Source organism: Rhinopithecus bieti, unplaced genomic scaffold (assembly GCF_001698545.2).
Source record: "Rhinopithecus bieti isolate Rb0 unplaced genomic scaffold, ASM169854v2 scaffold_12573, whole genome shotgun sequence".
Taxonomy (NCBI): domain Eukaryota; kingdom Metazoa; phylum Chordata; class Mammalia; order Primates; family Cercopithecidae; genus Rhinopithecus; species Rhinopithecus bieti.
The window spans coordinates 2,031,925-2,043,837 of record NW_016807321.1 but is presented as its reverse complement, the minus strand read 5'-3'; the positions used below and the strand labels follow the sequence as shown (position 1 = coordinate 2,043,837).

Here is an 11,913-nt window from a genome sequence, read left to right as displayed (position 1 = left end):
ATCTGTCTTTGTGTCCTGAGGCTCCTTGAGTCTCACACACTCCTGAGCTGTCCCTAGGCAGAGTGTGTGTGTGTCAGTGTCTCTGTGCGTCTGTGTGTGTGTCAGTGTCTGTGTGTCTGTGTTAGTGTCTCTGTGTCTCAGTGTCTGTGTGTGTCTGTGTCTGTGTGTGTGTCTGTGTGTCTCTGCGTGTGTCTCTGTGGGTCAGTGTCTGTGTGTGTGTGTCTCTGCATGTCTGTGTGTGTCTCTGCATGTGTCTGTGTGCGTCAGCGTCTGTGTGTCTCTCCGTGTTTGTGTCTGTGTGTGTCTGTGTGTCTGTGTGTGTGTCTCTGAGTGTGTGTCTGTGTGTGTCAGTGTGTGTGTCAGTGTCCGTGTGTCTCTGCGTGTGTCTGTGTGTGTCTCTGTGTGTCTGTGTGCGTCAGCGTCTGTGTGTCTCTCCGTGTTTGTGTCTGTGTCTGTGTGTGTCTGCGTGTGTGACCGAGTGAGCCTGGGTGTACCCTAGGTGTGTGTTTTTGAGTTTGCGTCTCAGGCTTGTGTCTGAATCTTGGAGCATCTGTGTGGCCTCTGAGTGTGACCATATTTGCAGGGTAATGCCCTTTCTCCTCTAAGGTCGAGAATGACCAGCACCCCCCACCCACCCGGGTGGAAAGCCAGAGCTGTGGGAGGGGTGGGGGCAGGACAGCAGCTGCAGCTCCGCCCTCCTCCCCACTCCCTGCAGGGCTAGGTCCACCTTCAGCTCTGGCTGCGCAGCCAAGTTAAAAATAGCCCGGGGCCTCTGGAAGTGAAGGGGTGGGATGGAGGGAGGAGAGCAGGAGGCATCTTGGCTGCCCAGCCAAGGGCAGGGCGGGTTCCCCAGGTCCCAAGCCACTGCTCCCCGGCCCGCCGGCCCCGCTCCGGCAGGGCGAGCCCCACAGCCGCAGCCCCACCTGCGCGGCTGTAGGGCACCCCCACCCGACATGGCTCCTCCAGGCTCTTCCAAGAAAGGCAGAGCGGGCCTGGGGTGTCAGCCTGGCTGCCCCACTCTGAGCCCAGCCCCACCCACACCTCCCTCAGGGGCTGCTCTCTCTGGCTGCCTCCTCTGCGTTCCCTCCACGAAGGGAAGGGTTGGGGGCATGACCTGGCAGTCTCTCCCTGGCTTTCAGCCCAGTCCGCCCAGCGACTTCCCTGAGGGAGCAAGGTTGCCTTAGGGGCTGGGCCCAGACAGGACAGGGCAGGAGGAAAGCAGGGGCCTCAGGGAACACTCCTCCCTCTGGAGGGGTCAGGAGAGGGTTTTTTTTTTTGTGTTACTTTTTTTTTTTTTTTTTTTTTTTTTTTTTGAGACGAGTCTCACTCTGTCTCCCAGACTGGAGTGCAGTGGCACAATCTCGGCTCACTGCAACCTCCACCTTCTGGGTTCAAGCAATTCTCCTGCCTCAGCCTCCCAAGTAGCTGGGACTACAGATGTGCGCCACCACGCCCGGCTAATTTTTATGTTTTTAGTAGAGGTGGGGTTTCACCATGTTGGCCAAGCTGGTCTTGAACTCCTGACCTTGTGATCCTCCCACCTCGGCCTCCCAAAGTGCTGAGATTACAGGCGTGAGCCACTGTGCCTGGCCTGTATGTGAAACTCTTTTTTTGTTGTTTTGTTTTGAGAGGGAGTCTCGCTCTGTCGCCCAGGCTGGAGTGCAGTGGCGCCATCTCAGCTCACTGCAAGCTCCACCTCCCGGGTTCACGCCATTCTCTTGCCTCAACCTCCCAAGTAGCTGAGACTACAGGCGCCCGCCACCACGCCCGGCTAGTTTTTTGTATTTTTAGTAGAGATGGGGTTTCACCGTGTTAGCCAGAATGGTCTTGATCTCCTGAGCTTGTGATCCACCTGCCTCGGCCTCCCAAAGTGCTGGGATTACAGGCATGAACCACCGCGCCCGGCCTGTGTGTGAAACTTTTTAATGAAGTTTCACACACAGGCGGAGAAGCATACCCATCCTAAGTGTGTGGCTTTCTGAATTTCCATAGACTGAACGCCTCTTGTCACCAGCACCTGGATCAAGAAAACAGGACATTGCCAAAACCAGGAGGCCCCTAAGGCCCTGCTGGCCAATGCCCCAGAGGCCATCATTCATGGACCCCGTCCACCTGCACTAGTCCTGCCTGTTCCTGAACCTAATCCATGCTGGGCACCAGCTCTGCCTGCACTTCTGGCCTCTGCTTCCCATTGTCTGACGCGGAGTCCGTGGAGGAAGCCCGGGTGGCTTCTCCTGGCTACAGTCACTATCCCCTGGATGACAGGCCACACCCAGCATTAATGGGCATTCGGGGTTTCCAGGTTGGGGCTATTATGAACAGGGTCACTTGGAACATTCTTGCTTGTTTTTTGGTGAACCCAAGTATAGATTCTCACTGGGCATATCCCTAGGAGCGGAACTGCCAGTGAACTGGCCGCAAATTCCTCTGAGCCTCAGCTGGGGGAGCCAGGCACGCTCTCCCGGAGGATGCTGGCATCTGCTGTGATTTCAGGGAGTTCACACCCCACCCCAGGCCTGAGCCCTGGACCCACACCCTACCGGGTCCAGCCTTTGCAGTCTGCTTGTCTCTGGTGGGGCAGGGCCTTGGACTGGGGTCCCCCAGGAGGCATGGGCAGTGCATGTGCGCCCTCCACCAGGCCGGGCACACCCAGAGGAGGCGCCCATCCCGGAGGCCCACACCCACCCTTCCTTCCTCAGGAAAACCTGTGGTCTGATAAGGCCTCCAGTCTCTGGTTTTCAAAACCACCCCGGCACCAGGACCCCCCAAGGGAGGAGGGGCCAGAGCCTGCCCAGCCTGTGGCAGTGGAGGCTACAGAACCCAGCTCTGGGTGGTGTACACCAGCCCCTAAGCAGCAGGGCTTCCCGTAAGGCTCCAGAAGGAGAGAGCTCTGAGCACCCTGGGTCGGGGGGCTATGAGGCAGGGGCGGCCCACTCAGGTGGAATGGCCTGTCCTTCCTGCAGCCCCACCCCTGGGCAGGGCACTCCCCACAAGGCCTTGGCCAAGGCCCTGGTCCCCCTCTAGTCCCTCGTCCTAGGTGTTCCCTTTGATGCTACCTGATCCTGTACCAGGATGGACCCTCAGGGGCAGGAGGCCCAGATGAGAAGCCCTCCCAATTTTTGCTCACCACCCACATATCTGCCCAGCTCCCAGAACCGGGCAAGCCCCTTTCTTCCAACCCAGCCGTCTTGCAGGGTCCTTTAGCCCCCAGGGTTCCCAGAAGCAGCCAGGGATAAACCTGAGCCCAAATCCCAACAGGAAGGAAGTGCCCACGGGGCATCCAAGATGTGCAAGCACAGCTCACAGCCAGGGAGTGGCCCTCGGTGCCTCCTCATCATTGCCGACCCACTTAGGGTAGCGATGCCCACAAGAAAGGCAGTGCTTCTGGGCCTTCGCTCCATGAGGTGAGTGCTCCTGGTGCAGCCTGGTGCTCAGAGCAGCTGAGACCCTGCCCCGCAGTAGGTGGTAACTCCAGTTCTAGCCAGGACAGCTCCAGAGCCCTCAGGACTCAGGGGCACACACAAGTGGGGCTGCAGATGTGGGGCTCACCGTGCTGGAGCCAGGCTGGTTGGCTTTGGAGCACTGGCATGGGACCTGGGGAACCAGCCCTCGGCTGGGCAGCCAGGATGCCTCCTGCTCTCTTCCCTCCATGCCACCCTTTTCACTTCCAGAGGCCCTGGGCTATTTTTGAGGGGAAGGGGAAGGATAGAAAGTGCAGGCAGGGCTGGGGTCTGGGCCTGTGGGAACTTAAGGCAGGAGGGGAGGGCTGTGTCATGATGGCCTGGAGCTGGGGCTGGAGGTGAATCTTCTGGGATGCTGGGATTCACCAGGTGGGCAGGAGGGGTGTTCTAGGCTGACGGAAGGGCAGGTGCAAAGCCAGAGTGGGGAAGGAGCTGGGCAGCAGTGTGAATGGTACAGCCAGACTGGTGGGAGAGGCTGAGGCTGCAGCCAAGCGGGCCACAAACAGTGGCTAGGCTGGCACCTCTCTCGACAGAAGCAGGGTGTGCAGGCCTGGGATTGTCGTTTCATGAGGCATACACAGGTACAGGTCAGAGGTGGAGCCAAGGCCATCCGAGCAGGTGGGTGGGCAGCACGGAGAGAGAGGTGGTGCTCTCTTATTTTTTTGTTATTTGAAACAGGATCTTGCTCTGTCGCCCAGGTTGGAGCACAGTGGTGCAATCTCAGCTCACTGCAATCTCAACCACCTGGCTCAAGTGATCCTCCCACCTCAGCCTCCCAAGAAGCTGGAACCACAGGCATGTGCCACCACACTTTTTTGTAAAGACCGGGTCTCACCATCTTGCCCAGGCTGGTCTCGAACTCCTGTGCTCAACCTCCCAAAGTGCTGGGATTGCAGGTGTGAGCCACTGCGCCCGGCCCACAGGCGTTCTATTTTCATTTCAGATGTTTGCTTCTCCCATCAGACTGTGCTAATCCGGAAGGGACCCCAGAGTCCGAGCTGTATGGGACATCTGGGGAGGGAATATCACCTGCTTGGGGGTGGAGGCTTTAGCCAGAACTGTGCAGGAGAACGGGCTAGTCTTACCTGACTGGGGCTGCAGGTCACCTTGTTCCATTTTGATGGGGACCCAGAAGCCCAGAGCACAGATTCTGCTGTCCCAAACCCCAAACAAGGTTGGGAGAGAGCCCTGGGTCAAGCTATAATCTGGACTGGGTGCTCTGTCTCCATCCTCTGGAAGCAGCTTGTAGAAGTCCACTTGGGGCCTAAGTGTCCTAAGGATGGGGCTCTGCCCTGGCCCCTGCACAAGGGACCTCTGAAACCCCAAACAGGGAAGAGGAAGCAGTGCTCTGAGGTCCCCTCACCACTGCATGGTCTCCCCGACCCCAGCCTCTGTGCACCCCGGGGGTCACGGCTCTGCTCCCTCTGGCTTCCTCCAGGGACTTCCCCAGCCTCCTCCCCTCAGGATACACCTGCAGCCCTGGCCTCTCTCCTCCAGCCCGGGTACCACCTCCACACCCCTCCGCTTCCTGTGCCATGAACCATCTGCCACTACCCACATTGCCTGTGAAGAGATGTCAGCCCTCCTTTGACTTCTCTCCCATCTCCAACTTCTGCACAATCCCAGGGCACATCGGCCCTACATCCTAAAAATGTATCTGACTGACTAACCATTATTAGATCAAGTCTGTTCTCTCATTCTGAAGTCCTAAAGCAGCCGGGCGTGGTGGCTCACACCTGTAATCCCAGCACTTTGGGAGGCTGAGGCAGGCAGATTACCTGAGGTCAGAGGTTCAAGACCAGCCTGGCCAACATGGTGAAACCCTGTTTCTACCAAAAATATAAAAATCAGCCAGGCATGGTGATGTGTACCTGTAATCTCAGCTACTCAGGAGGCTGAGGCACGATCACTTTGAACCCAGGAGGTGGAGGTTACAGTGTGCTGAGGTCATGCCACTGTACTCCAGCCTAGGCAACAGCGTGAGACTCTGTCTCAAAAAATAAATAAGGGGCTGGGTGCAATGGCTCACGCCTGTAATCCCAGCACTTTGGGAAGCCAAGGCGGGCATATCATGAGGTCAAGAGATCCAGACCATCCTGGACAACACGGTGAAACCCTGTCTCCACTAAAAATATAAAAAATAGCTGGGTGTGGTGGCACGTGCCTATAGTCCCAGCTACTTGGGAGGCTGAGGCAGGAGAATTGCTTGAACCCGGAAAGCAGAGGTTGCAGTGAGCCGAGATTGCACCACCGCACTCCAGCCTGGCAACAGAGCAAGACTCTGTCTCAAAAAATAAAATAAAATAAATAAATAAATAAATACGCTGAGTGTGGTGGCTCACGCCTGTAATTCCAGCACTTTGGGAGGCCAAGGCAGGCAGATCACCTGAGGTCAGGAGTTTAAGACCAGCCTGGCCGGGCGCGGTAGCTCAAGCCTGTAATCCCAGCACTTTGGGAGGCCGAGACGGGCGGATCACGAGGTCAGGAGATCGGAGACCATCCTGGCTAACACGGTGAACCCCCGTCTCTCTAAAAACTACAAAAAACTAGCCGGGTGGACGTGGCGGGCGCCTGTAGTCCCCAGCTACCCGGGAGGCTTGAGGCAGGAGAATGGCATGAACCCGGGAGATGGAGCTTGCAGTGAGCTCGAGATCCTGGCCACAGCACTCCAGCCTGGGTGACAGAGGCGAGACTCCGTCTCAAAAAAAAAAAAAAAAAATAAGACCAGCCTGGCCAACATGGTGAAACCTCATCTCTACTAAAAATACAAAAAAAAAATTAGCTGAGCATGGTGACAGGTGCCTGTAATCCCAGCTACTCGGGAGATTGAGGCAGGAGAATCACTTGAACCTGGGAGGCGGAGGTTGCGGTGAGCCGAGATCGTGCCATTGGCCTGAGCAACAAGAGCGAAACTCCTTCTCTAAATAAATAAATAAATAAATAAATAAATACAGTCCTAATAGCATCTTCAGCCCACGGAAAAGCCCAGAAGCCCTGGCTTGGCAGCAAGTTCTTAGAAAATGGCTCATTCCCCACGGTCCCAGCAAGGCCTCTGAGCCTCATCTGTACTCCTTGTGCACCTGCTCAGGGCTTGGCCCAACCCTGTCCAGCTCAGGCTGGGCCCTCCCCATGGCCCCACATCTCCATGGCCCCAGCCCCCAGGAAGCTTCCCAGAGCCCCACCTCCCTCCAGAGGGCACCTTGCCTTCCATCCTGAGACTTGGCTCACAGCTCACCCTTGGTAGGGCGGGCTCCTGAAGGGCAGGACAATATTTTGCCCAGTGTCCAGAACTGGATGTGGCTGGCAGACGACATCGGAAGGTGCACTGCAGTGGACACGATACACTCCCAGACATGGTTAGCACCAGCAGCACACAGGCCTACCACACATCGGTGCACACAGGCACACACAGTCCGCATCCACAGACGCACGTGATCAAGCCCATGCGGGCAGGAGCGCAGACACGCAGCTGAGACGCAGGCAGAAGCATGGGACCCGGAATGAGACCCAACCCCGGACACCTGAAGGCGGAAAGATGGGTTTTACTCAGACTGCAGTGTGGGGGAAGACTGCAGTTTTTTTTTTTTTTTTTTTTTGAGACGGGGTCTCTCTCTTTTCCCCAGGCTGGAGTGCAGTGGTGCGATCTCAGCTCACTGCGAGCTCCGCCTCCCGGGTTCAAGCCATTCTCCTGCCTCAGCCTCCTGAGTAGCTGGGACCACAGGCACCGGCACCATGCCTGGCTAATTTTGGGATTTTTTAGTAGAGACCGAGTTTCACCATATTGGCCAGGCTGATCTCAAACTCCTGACCTCATGATCTGCCTGCCTCAGCCTCCCAAAGTGCTGGGATTACAGGCGTGACCCACTGCACCGGGCCAACCCAGGTTTTTAAACAGAGAACAGAAAAGGAAAAAGAAGGGGTTTGGGGAAGTAATGAAGGGGTAATCCAAAAGGTGCTGGAGAAAAATGGAAAATCACAGAAGGGCTGAGTGGAAAATATGGAAAGTGGTTTAGCTGTGGAAAGTCTGCATTGGGATCGTGTTTACACTTTGCATTTTGGCAGCATTTTGTCAACTTGAGCAAAGACGCAACACAGAGCTGGAATCACCTTTAGGGATGAGGCTCCCGCAGGCCAGCGCCAGACTGAGCTTTGTCGGAGTCTCTCAGCACAGTGTTCTGGCGGGTCTCCTCTGCAGTGTGAGGGTTCACAGTTTGTCACACACAGGTTCACATGAACGTGGGGACCAACCTTCCTTCCTCACGAGGCACACCCAGACTCAGCTTGGAGGTTCTGTGGTCCCCGTGGCCTTTGTGTGCTTCCAAGCTGGGCAGAACCAGGAGCACCCTGAACTCCCAAATTCTGCAACCAAAAATGAGCATCTTGGCTGAGATAGGCCTGGAGAGGCTGCTTAACTCCCAACGCCAGGGCCAAAAGAAGGTGGTTTTCTTCGATTGTTTGGTTTTGTATTTTTTTCCTTTTAAAAAATAAACTTTATTTTGGAATAATTTTAGATATCAGAAAGTAGGCGACATTGTGCAGGAGGGGTGCGGTGGCTCACGCCCGTCACCCCGGCACTGTGGGAGACCGAGGTGGCTCATGCATGTCATTCTGGCACTGTGGGAGACCGAGGTGGGTGGATCACTTGAGGTCAGGAGTTTGAGACCAGCCTGGCCAACATGGTGAAACTCTGTGTCTACTAAAAATAAAAAAATTGGCCGGGCACAGTGGCTCACGCCTGTAATCCCAGCACTTTGGGAGGCCAAGGTGGGTGGATCATGAGGTCAGGAGTTCAGGACCAGCATGGCCAAGATGGTGAAACCTCGTCTCTACTAAAAATACAAAAATGAGCTGGGCATGGTGGTGGGCACCTGTAATCCCAACTACTCGGGAGGCTGAGGCAGGAGAATTGCTTGAACCCAGGAGGTGGAGGTTGCAGTGAGCCAAGATCATGCCACTGCACTCCAGCCTGGGCGACAGAGCGAGACTCCATCTCTAAATAAATAAATAAATAAATAAATAAATAAATAAATAAAATTAACTGGACATGTGGCGGGCACCTGTAATCCCAGATGCTCAGGAGGCTGAGGCAGGAGCATCACTTGAACCCGGGAGGTGGAGGTTGCAGTGAATTGAGATCGCGCCACTGCACTCCAGCCTGGCCGATAGAATGTGTGACACTGCAAAGCAGAGAGAGTCCTATGCAGCCATCACGAAAGCTCTGTCTTCCTGACGCCGCCGTCCTGTGTTGCTGGGTGCTTTAGGAAGCCCACATTGGGGTCTGTTGATCTCCACCACAGAGCGGACTTTATTTGAAGTCTGTCAGTCCTGCCATCGATGGCCTTCTTCGGCTCCAGGGCCTCATCGGGTGCCACAATGCTTAGAGCTGTCCCATCTCCTTAGGCTCTGCTGTCTGACAGTTTCTCAGATTTCCTTGTTCTTGGTGACCTTTGAGGATCACCGACAAGGTGTTTTTGTAGAAAGTCCCTTGGTTTGTGTCCAGGCATGGTGACTCATGCCTGTAATCCCAGTACTTCAAGAGGCTGAGGCGGGCAGATCACTTGAGGTCAGGAGTTCAAAACCAGCCTGGCCAACATGGTCTGGTTACTAAAAATCCATTTCTACTAAAAATACGAAAAATAGCCAGGTGTGGTGGCAGGTGCCTGTCATCCCAGCTACTCAGGAGGCTGAGGCAGGAGAATCGCTTGAACCCAAGAGGTAGATGTTGCAGTGAGCCGAGATCTTGCCACTACACTCCAGCCTGGGCGACAGAGCAAGACTCTGTCTCAAAAACAAAAACAAGCACAACAAAAGAAAGCCCCTTATGGGTTTGTCTGATGCACTTTCTCAGGAGTAGACTGAGGTTTTTAATTTGGGAAGAATTTCACAGAGGTGAGGTGCTCTTCGCGTCACATCTTATCAGAGCTGCGGGACGCCCGCACGATTGCTTGGCGATGGTCACCTGGCCAAAGTGGTGCCTGCCAGTCGCCTCCTCAGCTGAGTTCCTCTTTGCCTGTCTTGACTCTGCTCTTCGGAAAGGAGTCCCTAGACCCAGTCCTCACTCCTGGTGTGTGCATGGGGTAATCTCTGCTCCTGGAACTTACAGGTATCACTTGGACTTCTTTTGTAGGGGAGGTGAGTGTATTTCTTGTATTTAATTGTTCTTATTTTTTATATCAGCACATGCCCCAGCTTGGGGTCATAAGCCAGCATGGCATGGTTCTGCTGTTCTCTTCCCTGGGGACCCCGTGCCCGTGGGCCTGGCCCTCCTGCCCCGTGTCGTCCCCGCCATGGCCCGTGGGCCTGGCCCTCCTGCCCCCTGTCGTCCCCGCCATGGCCCGTGGGCCTGGCCCTCCTGCCCCGTCGTCCCCGCCATGGCCCGTGGGCCTGGCCCTCCTGCTCCCTGTCGTCCCCGCAATGGCCCTTGGGCCTGGCCCTCCTGCCCTGTGTCGTCCCCGCCATGGCCAGGAACTCAGCTTGCCTTTTCCTGCTCTGCCCCAGCACCAGCCACGTCCCCGAGGGGCCCGTCCCCAGTTCCTTTTTATCTCAGAAGAGCTCCTTTATGAATTCGCTGACCTGTCACTGACTCCCCACTCCTGCAATACAAGGGATTTTGTCTGGCTCTCCAGACCCAGCACGTCCTGGCACGCGACAGGTTCCATGATCTGTGAATGTTACGAGTGAGCGAGTGAGTGAACGAGGCTGAGGCAACAGGCTGGCCTTGTGCAGGGCTGGGACCTCTGCATATCCACCAAGGGAACCCCAGCAGACCCCCTCTGGTGGGAGGGGAGGGGCCACAGCCACCTCCCTTCTCTCTCCTTCCCAGGCCCCAGCACCGGAGGGGGGCCAGATGACCCTGGGAGAGCCCTTCCCCCCCCTGTTCCCCAAGTAGGAAGATTCCCGGCACGCCATAGGTGCTCAGCAAACACGTCCGTCTTTCCCTACCTCCAGGGCCAGCCCGACCAATAGGCTGACATGGCCCCCTGTGCCTGCCTCACTGTCCCATCCTGGAAGGCGGACTGCCCAGTAGCAGCTCCTGGAGGGGACGCCAGGGAGAGCCAGGTGTCCATTTCACCCGCCGTGGCTATCTGCAGAGCCATCACCCGCCTCTGCAACGCGAGCCCTCGGAGGCCGGGGGCCCCTGGGGAGCAGCTGTGTCCCCTCAGCCGGGACTGAGGCCCCAGCCCCCATCACCTCCTGGTGCTGACCGGCTGGTCCAGAGCCTGGGATGGAATTACAGCCCCAGGTCTGACCTGCAAGGGCAGCAGTGCCTCCCCTAGGCCTAGCGAGCCAACTTGCGGGCACCTGCTGTGTTTGAGGGATTTGAGGGATAGGGTCTCACAGGCTGGGGGATATGGGGGATCTCATGCTGGAGGTGAGGATCAGGGACCACTGGGATGAATGCAGAAAGCAAGCTCCAAGGAGGGAAGGGGCAGCAAGGCCAGGGCTGGGACTGAGAGGCCACACGTTGGAACCTAAAGGGACCCAGGCCGGCCCCATGTGCCAGGTGGTGAAGCAGGAAGGAGCCCAGGCTGGCCTGGGACAGCTGAGGCCTGGGAGCTGACTCCACCCCAAGCTGTGCAGGGCTGGTGGGGAGGGGCCAGTTCCCCCCGACATGGCTGGGAGGACCCTCTCGGGGTCTGCGGTCAGGCCAAGCTGTTCACAGACCCTCTGAGGGAAAGCCCAGCTCCGCCCTGCAGCTCCCAGGGCCTGCTCGGGCTGTACTCCGGCGGTCTTCCCACCCCTGTGCTGGGCCTGGTGTGGCCCCTGGCACTGAGGATGGGCTGCCCTGCCCTCTCGCCTTCCCCTGCTCGGCCTGCGCTCTCCCTGCCCCTTGCCTTCTGTCTGCTACGGCCTGGCCCCATCGCCTGCTCTGCCCTTCTGTGCTGACGCCTCAGGTCTCAGACCTTCAGTGCCTCCCCCACCCCATCCCATCCCACCAGGCACACGGCAGGTGTGGCCTGGCCTCTGTCCCGAGGGAAGGTCTGGAATGCAGATCCCTGGTGTGGTGGCCTGGAGTGGTGGTAGGAGCCAGGGCTCAGGAAGGAAGGGGGCTGGCAGTTGGCAGCAGCATTTTGGAAGGACGATTGGGGGTGAGCAGGCGCTTGGAATGGAGACCGGTCGACAGTTGGCTGTGGCAGCTGGAGCGGCAGTTGGGGCTTGGCAGGGGCACAGGCCTGGAGGACAGTTGGGGTGGGGCAGCCGTGGGGTTGGCAGGTAGCCCCTGGCCCCAGAGCAGCTCTGGAGGGTGGTCTCGGGGAGGCCTGGGTGGGAGGGCAGGGCCAGCTGGCACTGGACCTGGCCAAGCCAAGCCCGAGAGGAGGCCCACCTCCATCCAGCCTTGACCAGGCCACCTCCCCCAGCCGTGGGTGGGGCTCTGCTGTGCCCACGGCCGGCCTCCAGTCCACCCGCAGGACCCAGGATGACGTGCGGTGGGCGGCTCCCTGGACAGCCC

At 57.5% G+C, this 11,913-nt stretch overlaps 1 pseudogene; it reads left to right on the top strand.

Moving 5' to 3' along the window:
* Positions 1-3,285: 3,285 nt before the first annotated feature.
* Positions 3,286-10,634, top strand: LOC108535255 (uncharacterized; annotated as a pseudogene).
* Positions 10,635-11,913: the final 1,279 nt, after the last annotated feature.